We start from the raw sequence: 15,502 nt of genomic DNA, 5'->3' as shown, positions 1-15,502 counted from the left end.
AATGGGAGGCATTATAAAACACATCTTTTAAGCCCCCACTGGGTTCAAAACAACAGGAATGTATTTTTCCCCTCTCTTTCTTTCCTCTGACGGCAGCGGCTTTCACAATTGAATCTGAATGCCATGCTTTTAGCGCCAGGGTTGTTTGATTATCCACAGACAGGGAGCTGTGCTGGATTCCATTCCTTTCATCATGCTTTAACCAGTGTGAGCCGGCTCCCCTGTCGTATTTTATGAGAGGTGATTTTTTTTTTATTTTTTTTTTTTTTTTATAGGGCCTCTCCTTTATGCAGATGATTTTGGCTGCCTCTCCCCGGTCTAGTCTTCAAGAGGAGGATATTGGTTTTGACAAGAGAGCTCACCCTGCTACCTTCGCTCTGTCTTCCCGACTGGATATTCTTGGCCATATGCTAATGTGAGTTACACTTAGCAGCGGGGAAGGGATGAGGGGAGGGGGTTGGATGCGTCTACAGGTGTTTTCAGAATGAGGCTCGGTGACAAGAATATTACGGCGAGCCGGGAACCTCATTGACCCTTCGCACTCCCGCAGGGAGTGGCGTCACGTGCCGCCACTGATCCGTGCATGTTCTTTTCACGCTCACACTTAATGTCCACATCAGTTGACTGATGTCTACATGTGCAATGAGCTCGTTCAAGGAGAATTTGTTGCCCTATAGGACCAGGGACTGTCATGTATGGGAGATGTTGCCCCCCCCCCCCCCCACCATAAAGTATTGATGTGCACACGTGCCTGCAGGGGTTTGTGTTGCTAGATTATGGGGAAAGCGTTAAACAAAATGATTGTGCTACTTTATAAAACTGTCTTTATTTCAGTTCTTTTGTCAGATTTCACAAAGTGCTACCTGGTATAGTTCAAATGCAAAAAAATATCAAAAATGATCGGCCAACTTCTTTTGTTTGTTGTGTTGCTGCTGCGATCTGTAAAATCTGTGACTGGTCAATCCTGACATAAACTTGGTTTTATCCCGTTCTTAATGAAGGCCAGTCGAAACAAATCTTTGAGGAAATTGGTTCTTGTTGGCTATATAATATCATGTAATTGTTCCTTTACAACACTGCTGTGAGGGCCGTTAACAAATCAGGGGCCATTGACTATGCAGCGCAGTGGAAAAGTATTCCCCTCAAAGATTTATTCTGTTTTTTTTTTTGGTTTTTTTTGGGTCACATTTAAATGTTTCAGATCATCAAACAAATGTTAATGTCAAACAAAACCTGAGTGAACACGAAAAGCAGTTGGCAGATGATGATTTGATCTATTTTGTAAAAAGCAAACTAAACTAACCTTGGCTTTTGAGTAAAAGTTATTGGTTCCCTAAACCTAATAGCTGCTTGTACCACTCTTGGCAGCAAGAACTATCATCAACTGGATGTGATAACTGGAAATGAATGTTTTACATCATCGTGGGGGGGTTTGTGGCCTGCTCCTCTTTGAAGGATTGACTTAATTGAGCCACATTGCGGGATTCTGTGCAGGATGGTCTGTTTAATGTCATCCCGCTGCATCTCTATCAGGTTTACCTCCGGACTTTGACCAGGCTACCCACTTGGTGTGTTTAAAGCCCCTCAGGACTGGATTTCTCGTGTGCCTCTGATCAGTTTCCTACTACACAACCCACGTACGCTTGAGCTTAAGGATTTTTCTGCTAGAGAGCAGAAAGTATGGTTTCATCAATGATCGCAAGTCGTCCGGTTCTTGAAGCAGCAAAATCAGCTTCAGACTCCAGATTGCAGCACAGCCACCACCATGTTTGACTATCCCTATGATGGGTTTTTATCTGAAATGCTGTGTGAGTTTTATGCCAGATCATCCAAAAGGAATATGTTTCAAACAGTACGGGGCATCGTTAATATCTTTAGGGTATGTTTTTGTTGTTGTTTTTGGTCAGCAGGGATTCTCCCCGTGGACCTCTCCCATGGATGTCTTTCTTACCCAGTATCTTTCTTATTGTGGCATCATAAACACTGATTTTAACTGAAGCAACAGAGGCCCTTTGCAGTACTTTGGATGTTGTTCTGGGCTTTTCTTTTTGACCGACTGGATGAGTCTGAATGTGTTTTTGGAGTAATTTTGGTGGTTGGGGAGCTCCTGGGACGGTTCACCGTTGTTCTGTTTTCTCTCATTTTTAATAATGGCTCTCGGTTTGGTTCTGGGGAGCCCTAAAACCTTAGAAATGGTTTTGTAAGCCTTTCCTGGCCAATAGATATCAGTGACTTTGCTTCTCATCTGATTTCTTTTTTTAGATCAATGCATGATAGTGTTACACAACGGCCAGGTTGATCAGGAGTCCCTTTTTCCTTTTTAAATAAAGGGAGAGTGGTGCGTCAAGGTTTCCTTCCCCAACATGTTGCTGTGCTCTGCCAGCTAGTCGTGTGGAAGAAAGCTACTACACGCCACCCTTATGTACAGGAAAGACACATGCAGTGGTTTGGAAATGTCTGGTTTCCTCTAACACAGGTATTCATAATGTGGAAACTGCCCTCGAGTCACACATCTTTCTCATTAACGTAACATCTCAGATAAGTTAACTTGATTCAGTGGTAATGAAAGGTAAAATTGTGATTTTTCTGTTTTGAAAAAAGCAGCATGTGATGTTATGGATATTTGTTTTAAATCTTTGTGCTAATATAACGAAATGGAGGTGTTTTTACTCTGGGTATTGTGAAAGTCTCCTACTGGACCGTACCCTGTGTACAGTAATTAAACATATATATATATATATATATATATATATATATATATATATATATATATATATATATATATATATATTATATATATATATATATGTATATATATATATATATATATATATATATATATATACATACGTATAGATGCTGTCTGTCCTTGTGAGATGATTCCTGCTGGTAAACTGCTCAAGTCCCGACCAAACTATTTTTTAAATGTAGCATAAATTCACAATAAAATGTTATTTACCTCTTCACATTAAATAATTGTTGCTTTGACTAATTCTTGACAAAATCCATCAGCTCTGACCAGCTTCCCTGGTGGTTTACGGAAACCATGCCCACAGCATGATGCTACCCCCACCATGTTTCACTGTTCAGGGGGATTTTTGTGAAACTATATACATATTGAATAGACATTTTGGCTCACTTGTTACCTCAAAGTATGGGCACGCATGTGCAACATTTCTTGAATGTTAGAATTTCTTGCTCACTTTAAAGGGGCCTAGTCACATATTTTGACCATAAAAAGAAAACGCAAAAAAAAAAAAAAAAACAACAACAGATATTCATTTTCAAATAAAACAATAGATGGCAAGTAAGGGTCCTGAATGTGTTTACTAAGTGGTTTTTGAACCTGAAAAGAAGTTTGCAGTGGCTCGAACAGCAGACATGAACACTGTGCCATCTGCCAGGAGTACAGAGGAACTATCAGAAAGCAAGATGGCCGTCCTGCAATGCCCACTGTGGTCGAAGACCAACCCGATCCACAGGGTTAAGATTACTTGCTCTTTCTTTTTGCACCTCTGCATGGTGTTTTTGACTTACTCATCTCCATTCCTTCTCCTTGTTTGTTCATTGCGCGCATGCGCAACATCGCACGTCCGGTCACGTGATCTTGCTTTGGTAAATGTACACTAAAGTGCTTTGTTCTCTAACAAGTGGAGGAAAAACAAAATGCGAGTCACTGAAATAAAATACAATCATCCAACAGGGCGCGCTAGTTTAGTCGGAAAACCTTTGTGTGTAACTAAAATGGGCTACGGGTGTAGAAATTCGTACAGTCAAAGTACGTGACTAGGCCCTTTTAAACTGGATCTTTGGGTTATAATTTAATTTAGAGTTTTACTGTGATAACGAGTGATGTGACTAGGATACTCCTTGTCCAGGCTGAGTTCTGGCAGAGCCTTAATCAACATTGCTCCAGAGGTGCAGCTTTACTATGTCGACTGTTCTCCATTCTCTTCCGACTCAGATGGCGTCACTGAGCGAGAAGCAGCTGAAGCTTAAACTATGAAGTCAGTCATACAGGGTGTGATAATCGTGTCTCCTTCCCTCTCCCTGCTCCTCCAGCCTGCATAGAGGGTGTTGCATGAATGCCTGGATGAGCGTTTCCCCCTCAGTGCCACATTGCTATTGTCCGCTTGCCCCTCCCTCATCTGTGTAAATCGTACGTGTGAAGTTTTGACTGTAAATCCCAGATGTTGGCAGGTCACCCTCTTCTGCAGTATTCTGGTAAAACATTGGCTGACAGCTCTTCTTTTTTTTTTTTTTTTTGGTTTTTAAGCTGGCAAACGTAACGAAAGATAACACAAAGAGGAGCTACGTAGATCTGTTTTTTTCTCTCTCCCTCCTATCCCTCTTCAGTTGAATGGATTGTAAAAAAAAAACAGAAAGAAAAGAAAAATGTCCTCCCTCTTTCACTTCTGAAACAGATAGAGTAGCTGTGTGGAATAAAAGGAGATGCCTCTTTCTCTATCGCACTCCATCAGCATTATTTACCAGACCTGCCAGTTGCTTTGTACAGCACCTCTCCCTGCCAAGTAGGCGACTGGCGTCCGACCAGGGGCTAGTGACAACAGGCTACAGTGGAAAGCAGGGAGAGCTGTGTGGACGAGCCAAGTCTGTTCATTCCAATAGGCTGCCGAGTGAAGCGCAGACGTCTATCTGCGCTCAGTGAGCACGGCGCGCCGTCGTCGGGGCTTCTTGCAGATTAGAAACCTAACCAGCTTTTCTGAATTCGACGTTAAACAACAAAGAGTAGTTTGTGTCTGCAGGTCATTTGTTGGAACCTCAGCTGCCGTTTTTTAATGGCTTACAGCGTTTTGATGCCAGGTTTTGATCGCGTCGAGCCATGTTTGTACTGCAGCGGAGGTGAATCGTACGTGTCAGAGAGGCTGTGATAAACGTACGTTCCTTTTGTCGTTCCCCCCCCCGTCAAACATCCTCCAGAAACTATAGAAAACATCAGCATTTGGGCCTTGGACATTGAAAAGTGATTTTTTTTTTTTTTTTTTTTTTTTTATCCACAGCGTGTCACAGATGGTGGGAAAGCCTTTGTAATGCTAATATAATATCACACTGTGTCGGCCCAGCTCTGCGGTTCTCTCTGTGTACCAAGCAGCCTAGCTGTGGAGTGATTTACCAGTACGGAGGGGGGAAAAAAAGACCTCCCTCGGTTTGCACTGAAAAGGCTACGTGGTTGGCGGGTCCCGCCGCTCGGCCCGCTGCGACTTTGCCCGCCCTGACTTTATTGATTGGCTGGTCCATCCAGTACTCTGTGCCATTAATTAACTCTGTCTCTTAATGTTTGTCACATTCTGCACGCCCGTTAGCAAGGATATTACCAAGGGTTGCAAGGCATTACAAGAAGCTGGAGGGATGAAGCAGGGGGAAATGAGATGCTTTTTTTTTTCCTGGACAGGCTGCGGATTAAAAGGAAAATCACTTTGTATTACAACATAAATGCACTTTTCAATATATATAAAAACGTTTTTTTTCTTTCATGAAAAGAAGAAAATTGCACCTCCTGCTACTGTTGGCCACCTCCCTGGATGCGACCCAATGGCGGACCACTTCCTCCCGTTTTAACCAATGGCTCTGTCCCTCCTTCCATGGCAGCGACTCAGCCGCTCCGGAGGAGGAGATAGGAGCATTGATGTCTTTCTCTAGCCGCGCCACGTCACAGCGCTCTGTATTCCTTTCCCAGCCCTCATCCCTGATATTTAAATCGCAAGGGGAGAGCGTTTCATATCCATGCTGGGAGAAGAAGGGGGATCTTGTCTGTCTGAAAGAGCATGCTGGATTAAGGGGGTTATTTCCCCAGAGGGGGGGATATGAGAGTGAGTGTCACTCAAGACGGCTCTCACGCTGCCGCTGCATGTTGCCAGGGAGCCCCCCATCTTTGACTTCTACCACTCTCCTCTCCCTCTGCCACATCCTCATCATGGCTACCATCTCTCCTCCCTCTCCTCCCTTTTTTTTCCCCCCTGCTAGTCCTTTGCTGCCCTACTGGGAGTGGAGAATTGCGTGGTTCTGTGGGGTGGTTGTTATTCCAATCACACCTCCGATGCAGCGAGGGTCCAGTAAAGCACAGAATAATTGGCAGGTTCCAGACAGCTATTCTGCTCTGTGTGTGTGTGTGTGTGTGCGTGTGCGTGTGTGCGTGTGTGCGTGCGTGCGTGCGGCTGTGATGAGAAGGGGGGTTGCTGTAGGTGCAGCATTCAGGGGTCATTTCATTAATTACTTGCTATTGTGTTTTACGCGTGTTCTCACTTTCTGTTTGTCAGTGTTCAGGTTGATTAGATGCACATGCTGACAAAGGATCCTGCTTCAGAATGTGGAGAGAAACATCAAATGAAGGAGAAATCGCCACGTATTAAAAAGCAAGTGCTTTTAACAAGCCAACTAGAGATATACAGAATGGAGAGGCACCGGTCAGAATTTTGTAAACCTCTGATCTTTTGTGAACCTGATATATCAGTACCACTTTTAGTCAAAATCAAAATTTATTCAGAAACTACTCTGACAAAAAAATATAAGAAAAGAATAAAAAAAAAAGTTTGACAAAATGATCACAGAGCTGACATTTTGATCTGGATTTAGCATCTTATATTAGCATCACCATGGTTAGCATGACTAAAACAACTATCTCTACTTTTACATCTTAGATATTATTGATTCTTGACGTCTCCTTCCAATAATCTAAGGGCCGTCTGCATTTTCAATTCCCCCATATTCACTGACAAAAAAGGACTGAAGCATATAAAAAAAAGCAACTCTATTCAGCCTTCCTGTTATCTGCTGAAATTGTTGCTCTCTCGATTTCTTGAATCTTTAATGAGCCACAATAAGACCATCCAGACCAAAGAATGTTGTAGTATTATAGTGTTGTACATTCACTGATGGGAGAGAATCAGATTTTTGAGTTTTAGAGTTTGAGCAAGGTGGCCAGCAAAACGATGGCAGATTGTGCTGAACTAAAACATGAAGATCATCTGCCAAAAGAGAGGGATCATTTGATTGTTTGTAGGGCACATTCTAGGTGATATAGTGCTATACCCTGGCTCAGATGTGTCATTTTTTTCCCCTGCTTTTAGTTTCAACTTCATAAACTGATGTAGGGATAAAACAGTCTCTGGTTTTAATGATTAGTTAGTATTACAGTTGTGATTTGAAATGAACATTTAATCCATGTTCCTTTAAAGTCATGCATCGACGTACAGTATCTCAGTCAGAAGCTGTGAGCAGAATGCATCGAAAGTAAAGTAAATCTGAGCCATTCTTGACACATGTTGGCAAAATGGCCCAAACTGATCATGTTACACAATATTTAATTGCTCTAAAATGCTCTGCTATATGTTTTTTTTCATCAAGAGCCCTGTTTTCATGTAGGAAAATTGTGATAGAATGAATGAAGAATCTTGTTTCGCTTCATGTTCATCTATATGGAAGGTCCTTTGTTTCATAATTTTAATAGTCGGAGGTAATCTGTTTTATAAATTTAATGGTGAAACAGAAAGCTGCTCCCTGAAGGAGACTGTAGCTTTCACCCAAGCTCCCTGTTACGTTTCTCATCAATCTCCTTACATTGGACAATACAACCTTTCCCTCTAAAATATGTTAAGGTTTCTGCATTTTCCTTTATGATCTTGTGATGTCATTGAAACAGAGGTTGAAAGTTCAAAATGATAAAAGGATGGAAATTAGCCTTGGCTATAATCCTGTATTTTTTTTAGTATTTCTACAGATTGTATGTATACTACGTACATGCAATGTCCCTTTTCAATTAATAAATACAAATACAGAGAAACTTTGCTGTACTCCATTTAACCTTTCCGCTATCTGCTAAACAGGACCAAACCTCTGACACATCCCTGCACTTCGGTGTGAATGGCAGGAATAGTTTGTACAGGCCTGCAGCTCTCACAGAGATCACATTTTTTAACCTCCTTTTTCTGAATACATAATGTATTGACTACAGTCAGGATGGAAGGACCATTTCACCCAGTATAACAAGAAGTGTTTCTGAACAGGATTACCAACTATAGCTTTAAAGGTGCATAGCCATGTTATTTGACGTTTTTTTATTTATATGTCAGTAGTTCACTCTGGTTGCATACAAAGATTTTATGATTATCACGTCCTGCTAGCGTATTAGTTATTATTTGCCGTTTTATGCTTTGTTTTTGCTCAGTTTGTTAGTAAATAAATCCTTTCATGTTTATTTTTAATAACAGAGGCAGTACTACACTGTGCGTGCGCAGCAGAGGATAAAACAAGGAAGCGGCTAACGGCTATTAGCATCTCCCAGTGAAACAATGAAGAATGGTCCAAGATCCAGTGAATAAAAAAAACACAAAAAAGATATGATTTCAACAGGGAAGAGACTGGGACGTTGCTGGGAATACAGTATGAACGTTGGTGTTCACTGCTTCAATGCAACCAAAGCTGCCGAGGCTCACATGTGACCGCAGAGTTGACTGCCGTGAGTAAATGTTGTGATATGAGGCTCTGAAAGTTGCTGTAGATCGGTGTATTTAATTAATAACAGGTGGTCTTCGATCACGCCGAGCTGTAGCTTTACCGCATTGCGGAGGGTCAGGCTCGGTTCGGCATTATTTACAAGCGATTTATTATTTAAACAAACAGACATTACGATAGTTCTGCGATACTGCCAGTAGATGGCGCCACCTCTGTTTATATCTGTTCATCGCACCTGGCTCTGGATTCTATCTAGCCTCAAAAAGGACCATAAAAACATTATCAGGATGGAGGCTTGGTGTAAACAGCTTTATTTTATCATGATCAAATGGTTTTTGGTCTTTATTTTAATAAGCATATGACGTGGCTATACACCTTTAATATACAGAATTATCCCGTATTTGAGTTTTAGTTGTGTTTTCCATTTTAAATCCATTTGAGACTGAATGGAGCATCTTTTTCCTGAGGTGTATTCATACTCGTAGCGGATGTATACTTTATAAGAAAAGTACAGGAATGGTTCTAAAAAAATATGTTAAATAAATCACATTGTAAATGTTTTTGTGGAACGTGTGGGCCAGAAAACGTGCAGCAGCACGATGTGGGTAAACAACACATGACACGGTACTGTCAGTTTTAATCTTTTAGATTTCGTGACAAATTTCATAACGTTAGCTACCCATTTAGCACCAAACTGTAGACATATATTATGGTTCATACAGATGAACCTATACGTATCCCTTTGTTTATACACTTGATGTTTGAAGTATAACCTGACCATTTTTAATCACGTCAAATACATTACGATGAGATGTGTTTATTAAAATTTAACGGTCGGAAATTCATAAATGTGAGGATTTATAATATTTAGTTCCAATATAAAAAATAAATATGATAAGCAATTGTGATAAATGAAACGTGGCAAGCAGCATCTTTATCCTATTTCACTAAGAGAATAAATTACTATCAAGGTGAACTGTTAAATGGATGAACCTGTAAACAGAGAAATAGCATAATGTGGGTAATTTTAGTAGTTTGTTTGCATTTCAAAATGTACGATGACTGAATATACTGCTGTCTTCACACCAGGGTCTAGGTCTATCCTCTTTTTCCAAGTTAATAGCCTCTTTTTGCCCAAATGCGTTGACAATTGTTCCCTTTTGACTTTCATTTTATAACTGTAAACAAACGATTTTGTGCCTATGCATTTAAACCACTAGGTAGCAGTTTATTTTTCATTGGCGTTAAGTGTTGGCATCAATTATGGAAATAAAACCATAACATGCTCAAATCCCACCTATAATTTAAGGCTATATCATTGTCTAAAAATGTATTTCCATTTATTTAGCATCAGATCCTTATTGGCTCAGTTGAACAGCCTATGAAATAATGAAAGATTTTAACAGTTGATAAAACCAAAACAACTTTAAGGGACCTCCTGCTTGTAGGTGTTACTTAAGGGAGCCACGTAACTTAATTACTGGACTAAACTAGACCACTGGGCTATGAATAGAGGCAAATAAAATACACCATAATCAGTGATCAGATTATGTATGAAATGTCAAGAACCGACCCATGGGCAGCACCAAATGTCCCAGTCTGAGACTGCTCCGTCTCATCCTGAAAGAATTTGCATCTGAAACAACCAAAACTGAGAAAACAACAAAAGGGGAGAGAATAACCTGCAAGAGATCACACACTCTTTTGTATCAATTTAAAAAAACAAAACAATGTTCAGTTTCATACATTATTATTATATATCATGATCATCTACGTTGATTTCAGTCCCAGTTAGAGTTTTTAGCAGAGCACTTTGTCTTTATGTTCATTTGTAAAAAAGCATTCAGATATATATGAATCATAAAACTTTGTTGAGACCATGATTTCAGTGATACTAAACCAACACTGGTGCTCCATCTCCCTCTTAGGCATCCTTTGCTTTTCCGCCATTAAATGCGGTGGCCCCCGCTTTTGGGACGATGCATTTACCACATTTTACAGTTTCAGATGAAGATGAAAATCACTGGATTCTGGTCCACCAGTCGATTTCTCTGTGCATCACTAATTGCACATGATGAGATTCGACTGCATCTGTGTGTCTTTCAGCAAATGGCCCCATATTTAGGGCTCACTCTGAGTAAGAGTCGGTGATCATAAATTCCAGTCAGGTGAACAATAGCCCGGCTTAAGCTAATACTTTGTAAACTTATTAATTGAGGATCATCGTGAGTCAGAGGGCTGGGGTCACAGGCCGAACACGTTCAGCCCCTCCCTTCTGACTGATAGGACTCCGGGATGACCCCTGCCACGCATCAATGGAGCCAAGCAGGGCAGCTAATCAAGCATGGGGGCTGGTAATGTGAATTGGTACAAGCGTCAGGGAAAAGAAACCAGCAATATCTGCAGGAAAACACATTGACCCACAGACCTAATGAAACATTCATCCCATAGGTGCACCACTCTATTGATTAGCCATTCTTTGCAGTTGTAGCCAACACCGATATTGAGTGTGATTTTGCTTTTTTTTTTTTTTTTTGTTCATCTCTGCTGTAGGCATGCCTGTTCTTGCTAAGGCTAAATTGAAATGGTTACAGTGTACCCCAGTGTTGCTACATGTGCTGTTTTTTCTTTTTTTTTCTTTTTTTTTAAGTCTCTCGGCTGTGATTTCCTCTCATTGAGCTCGGCACCATAGCGACAATCATCGCTTCTTCCGATGCCCTTTCTCTGTGATCCAGCTTCACCTTTGAGGGCTTCTCATTACGAAGGACACTTAGTTCTCACATGAAAACGTCCAGACGCACAGGGCTGAACACAAGCACACCTGTACCTAAATAGAGAATAGCCGGAATCAAAGCCGTTCACTTGTTTATTTATAATAAGGAACAGCCTCACACTGTCTGTTGTGAACAGAAGAACGGGTACGAGCCTTGAAAACAGCACAAACGTCCATTATTCAAGGGCTTTTATGTGATTGAGGTAGAACAAAGTGGCAGTAATAAAAAAATATCGATCACTTCAACCCATAAAGTGTTTGACAGGAATTGTTGAGGCAGAATCAGGCATTGACTGAGTGCCTTTGCAGGCATGTAAACCTGCAGGACATTATGTCACTGTATTAGCACCGATCACTGCGGTATAATGGCCCCCAGTCCTCCCAGCCTGATTTAGATTCAGCCCAGCAAATGAAGCGTAGCTCTAATAAATGCACCTGTTGGAAATATGATAATTGCCTCTCTGATGGCTGACCTTTTTTTTTTTTTTTTTTTTTTTTTATTCCTGTAGCAGTAAAGATTATTTGAAGCACGCATGCATGCAAGTGCACGCCTTTGTGTGCTTCAGTCAGGAGTTCAAAGGGCCATTGTTGTTGCTTTTCGGCTCTGCGTTTCTGGGGGGCGGATGCAACTTTTTGTATTTATCAGCAGTTAGTCATACATCAGCTCCTTTTTTAACTGCATCGAGTGGGAGCAACGTGGACACGGGCGAGGCGCGTACGGGAACACGCACGTGCGCGCTTGCACAGCCTCATTAAACACTCGTTTCATAAGACTGACCCTTCAGGAGCGGTGGGCGGACCGAACGCAGTCCGCTCAAATGAGCAAATGCATGTGCAAACGTGGAAAGTTCTGGGTGTGCTGGAAGCATGTTCGGGATTCAGAGTCCATTTGCGATATCTGTGATCAAATAATTCCACAGTGCAGGGCCCCCACGCAGCTCCCTCTGTACCGTCTGCCGCACTTGTTTCAACCTTCTTTGTACTGCATGCCGGGCTCGTTATAACAACCTTGGGCTAGTCGGGCTGCTTTTTGTTAATGTCATCACATTAACCGTGTGTGCTGGTGTGCGCTCCCATGTGCCATAAAGAGATGGCTTTGTATGGACGCGGGATATATCCATATGTGTGCGAGGATGCCATTGCTTCTGTCTCATTAGCGCCTGAGCTGAGGCCCTGAGCTGCTTCTTGCGCTCCATTGGGACAGCTGATGAGGCCTGACTATGTGACCTTTAACAACCTAATCAACTTTTAACACCTCGCCTACCGCCTGCCTTATTGCCATTCTTCTCTCTGCCATTCACCGTCGTATCCCCGTCCCTTTTTTTTTCTTCCTTTCCCTTTTCGATTCTGTTTTAAGCTGCAGACTTGTTTCCCCCATCATCTGTGCATGTATAGACAGAGCAGCATTGTACACACTTACAGCAGCTGTCTCTGGAGGGAAGCGGGGATGTATTGTAATAGTCTGTCTATCTGCTCACTCTTGACCTTCTCTTTGCTTATTTTTTCTCCTTCCCTTATCTCTTACTGTCCTTTTCTCCCCCATATTGAAGAGCTCAGGTAATGCTAAAGATAAACAGAGAAAGGAGAACAATTTTGAAACGCAGACATTGTGCTGTAGCTGTCTGTTTCTGCCCCGGTTAACCTCGTTTCTTTAAAAAGCGGAGATACAGCAGGGAATGCAAATATAACAGAAGGATCACATAGAAGTTAATCTTGCTGTTTTTTGTTTTTTTTTAAATAAAGATGCAATAATCGGGCCTTTACTGTCTGACACAAATTTCCAGTTTTGTTTACTGATTCTGATTTTTTTTCTACTCTATGCCAAGTCATGGACACACATTAGGTCGTCATTATATCATAACCTTTAGTAAGAATATTGTTGTTTCACTGCATCGTAGAATTAACATTAAAAATTAAAAACAAAATGTAATACAACATATTACTTGACATTATATTATGTTTTATTGCTCTCTCTCTTTTCTCTCCTCTTTTTCTGTCACCCTTTCTGCCATTTGGCGTTCTGTCTCATCTGTTTCTCTCCTTTTTTTCCTCTATCTTTCTATTTTTGTGTCCATTTAACATGATATAGTCCCGGCATAAACTCTAATAAAGCTTCTTGCTTAAATCAAGCGGAGCACTATAGCGAAAGCATTGAGGCTCCACTTGTGAAAATAAAATCTGTTGGCGTCTTTTTGGCAATTCTTATTGCCAGACAGGACACAAAAGATAAATAAATAAATGTATACCATGATCTAATTTGGGGCACTGTCTTGCAGCTTTTAGGTCCAACACCCCTAATTGAAATGGCTAAACTACATCCTCAGGAAATGATCAATTTTCTACTCAGGGCAGCTAATGAACAATTCATTTGATTCAGCTGAGCTTGAACAGGGATGCATTTAAGGCCTATTCCAAATGAGCCGGATATCTGGGAAAACAAATATTTTTTCATGCGTTTTGGCCTTTTATCCATGCTAGGTTTTACATTTAGATGAATTATTCTGAAAACTCTGGGCTAAATGGAGATTTCTTAAAAACTCAGTTTTTAAGCCTGCATGTGTACAAGACAAAGTCTGCGACAAACACCGTCCTGCCATTGTTCCAGACATGGCCATGCAGTGGAGGCAAAAACAAAAGAAAGCTATATAAGAGGTGCTGATTTTTACGTTGGTGTTTAGTCAATGTTAAACTGGACAAATTTCCTGCTACGAAACCATCTGCATCTCCGGTCGTTTATTGCCAACTGAGGTTACCACAGCAAACACACAGCATCTCTTGTCTTTATCTCTGTATAGAAACTTCAAAGTAAAAGCGTGCATGGAACATTATAAAGAGTTGTTTGAGACACTGTTTGCTTGTTTGTTTTTAGAAGCAGCTGCTCCAGTACGTTGAGGTGCAAAGGAGCAAGAGTGTTTTGAGATTATCTGTTTTACACCATTAAAGATGCACAATGCCATTCAACGTTACCATTCTGACTGAATTACGCAGGTTTTAGCTTCACGGTACACTGCCCTATGCTTTTGGTATAAAGCAACACTATTTTTGCAGGTTTGCATTAATGAAAACTTTTCTCAAAACAATCAGTGTGTTATGATATAATTTTTAGAAACAATGTTTTTCTAAAGACTCGGCTACGTGTGTTCAAGGCCTGAAAGTTGAAGTAGGGCTGGAGTTGTAGATCGCTGATTTTAATGATTTTAATTTAACACAGAAAAGAAAAAAATGCGCATATTGCTTCTTAAATATTGCCATGGTTGTTTGCTACTTTAATTCTGCGAGTTCTGAAAAACATTTCCAAACCCGGCATGATCCAAGACAGATAGAGGTTGAAAGCTCATAAAGGATAAAACGGAGAACTTTTTCTATAGTCAGATCAACCTTTGTCTTTTGTGCTGAACGTCCTGCTCTCGCTCGCCCTCTGGCAGCCTGAATGAAAATAGATATATAAAGAATACAGTTCTATTTTAAATAAAAGCACAGCTTTTGTGCTTCCTTTGACTTCATGTTAGATGCGTCATTAACATCATAAAACCCTAACTTGGAGTCTTTGTTTTCTCCACAATGACTTCCACACCAAATAGCATTGATGTCTGTGCAAATTCTGTGTTCAAGAAGCTCAGAAGATCCATTAATACTGTGCAGTGGTGTGAAGAATCACAATTTTAAACTGATTTGTACTTGACTCCTCTCAACCAAAGAGGAAAGAGACAATATGGCTTGTTGCCAGCATACAGACCAAAATCCAACGTTTGTGGTGGTGCATATGAGGGCTGCATGAGTGCATACAGCATGGGCAACTTGGCACATCTGTAAATGTAGCATGAATGCAACAGATTTTATTTCAGTTATTTATTTAGTTTTGTTTTCGAGCAGCAAACGTGTGGCATATGTCAGCAAATCACTGCCAATCTCCATTCCGCATGCAGTAAAACAGCGTGGCTCCACAGTCAGATGATACAGGTGCTAAACTGAGCTGCCTGCAGTTCATACCTCACACCCACTGCAGTTAACACATTAGGAGATTAAAAATATAACAGAAAGGGTCCGAGGCTACTTAGCGGCTGTCTACAGACAGAAGAAATAGAAAGAACAGTCAACTTTTAAAACTAGAAATTGTTTTTTATAGCTAAAGAGACGATGCAACTTTGCAGTAAGCAAGCCCCCACTTATCAAACGAGTTCAAACTGAGATCGTTTTTGAAGCTCTTTTTCATCTTGGCACTTTCTAAGTTGTTCTATGGCACCCTTTGTATTTATT

At 40.9% G+C, this 15,502-nt stretch overlaps 1 protein-coding gene across 3 annotated transcripts in view; it reads left to right on the top strand.

The window, feature by feature from the left end:
- Positions 1-15,502, top strand: part of nexmifb (neurite extension and migration factor b) — a 114,333-nt gene that overhangs the window by 63,057 nt on the left and 35,774 nt on the right. Inside the window, exon 1 of one of the 3 annotated variants that reach the window (XM_012855280.3) lies at positions 271-415. The exons of the other annotated variants lie outside the window; for them this stretch is intronic. The gene's annotated coding sequence lies outside the window, so the exon portion shown is untranslated. Of the gene's footprint in view, positions 1-270; positions 416-15,502 lie in introns of those variants that run through there. 3 annotated transcript variants of the gene reach the window in all.

The sequence above is a fragment of the Fundulus heteroclitus genome, chromosome 23 (assembly GCF_011125445.2).
Source record: "Fundulus heteroclitus isolate FHET01 chromosome 23, MU-UCD_Fhet_4.1, whole genome shotgun sequence".
Taxonomy (NCBI): Eukaryota; Metazoa; Chordata; class Actinopteri; order Cyprinodontiformes; family Fundulidae; genus Fundulus; species Fundulus heteroclitus.
The sequence above is the reverse complement of the archived record's forward strand: the minus strand, read 5'-3'. Positions and strand labels throughout refer to the sequence as shown.